The following is a 1,772-nucleotide window of genomic DNA, read 5'->3' as shown; positions in this document are numbered from 1 at the left end:
AAATTAATTCTTTTTATTTTTCATTTTAAATTCTCATTTGAAATATCCCTTATATATAAATTAAATTTCTATAGTTTTATTTTTTTAAAAAAATATCAATAATTAAAAATAATCTTATACTAGAGTACATCACTGCTGAGCCAAATCCATCATTTTCATAGTGTTGGGGAATCTATTCGTTAAATTAAATACTAACTGTTAAGATTTTGTCTCAGTTCATGAGACAATTAATAGTCAGTTAGTCATAGTTTTTTATTTTCAAACTTATCCTTTCTCTTGCTGAACTTTAGGTTTAAATTGTAAACACCGTTGTAAATGCTTTGGCCTTTAAGGGTACGTAGTATGGTGGACTAGGCTGACTTCAATGTAGGGACAATTTATGGGTGACTTAGGGCATTAATTAATATGTTTGTTACCTGAAAATCTCTTCTACCTGTTACCTAAAACCTGCCTAACTGAATATGCCCGTGGTAGCAGACGCGTAGGGCAAGTATTAACCAAATCCAACTCCAAACAGAGCAAATATTATATGTAAAAAATTATAATCCTCAAAGGTTTTATTTATTAGGTCTAATGTATGGCGTGACTGAAATAATAATTAAAGTGATCAATTATCCAATAACTAGACGGTCCGAAATGATCCTCCATACTCCCAAATTAGTTATTGTTGTCGTACCAAGATAGCTTTTGAAGATAATCGATTATAGTCTTGTCCACCTGGAAAGCTTTGGTGAGAACCTCAGAAGAAATAGGCGGATTAACTTTAAACAAAGCATTTGCAATAGTGATAGCTCCTGGATTTTGACTGCTAAGGCCAGCAATGGCAACAGCATTCCCATTTCCCATATTCATTTGGAAATGAATCAGACCAATTGGGAACACAAACACATCACCCTTGTTCAGCACTTTGGTGAAGAGGCGATTTCCATCTTGATTGGAAGTCACAAATCCAACATAAAGAGTACCCTCAAGGACTATAAGGATCTCAGTGCCGCGAGGGTGAGTGTGGGGAGCGTTCAAACCCTTTGGTGCAAAATCTATGCGAGCCAAAGCTATGCCAAGGGTGTTTAGTCACGGTAGTTGATCAACAAACACCTGAGTCACGTTTGAACCTACTGGGTTGTCAGTCTTCGATTCCCCGGTTCCACATATCTGAAGAAATTGTCAGCTTTGACAAGCTTAGGGTCCTTGCAAAATTTCCCGTTCACAAACACTACAAATACAAGGCAAAAGGTCTTAATTAATAAAAATCATCAATCACAATAATTCTAGACAACGTCTATATATATGATGCCAATGGTATAAGGATTAATGTTTTTACATACCACCATCTTTTTCTTTGGCTGCCACACAGAAATCTTGCAGAGGACTAGGATCATAGGCAGAGACAAGAGAGGATGTCAAAGCCAAGATGGCAACAAGGAAGTACACAACTTTCATTGTTTTTCCTTAGTAATACACTCTTAAACAATTGTGCTATATGTAATTGCTTGTGATGATTGAATTGTGATTTATGTAGAGCTTGCTGATTGCTATTTATAAGTATGAAGCATTGAATTGGTTTGCATTTTATCTTGACCGTAATTAATTATTTATTTGATGAGGAATCATTCCTTAACAACTACATGCGTGCCTAATCAATGTGTAGACGTAAAGCAAGTGTTTCGGTATTACCTCGTCTATTTTATTATTTTATAATGGGAAGCCTTTTAATTCAATCACAGATCAGTTTAGACTGTGTCTCAGTTTCATAGACTTAGTGATAACTGTTT

At 35.2% G+C, this 1,772-nt stretch overlaps 1 pseudogene; it reads right to left on the bottom strand.

The window, feature by feature from the left end:
- Positions 1–347: 347 nt before the first annotated feature.
- On the bottom strand, positions 348–1,527 carry LOC100790909 (germin-like protein subfamily 1 member 7; annotated as a pseudogene).
- Positions 1,528–1,772: the final 245 nt, after the last annotated feature.

The sequence above is a fragment of the Glycine max genome, chromosome 19, assembly GCF_000004515.6.
Source record: "Glycine max cultivar Williams 82 chromosome 19, Glycine_max_v4.0, whole genome shotgun sequence".
Taxonomy (NCBI): Eukaryota; Viridiplantae; Streptophyta; class Magnoliopsida; order Fabales; family Fabaceae; genus Glycine; species Glycine max.
Note: the sequence above shows the minus strand (reverse complement) of the source record. Positions and strands in the feature narration are given on the sequence as shown.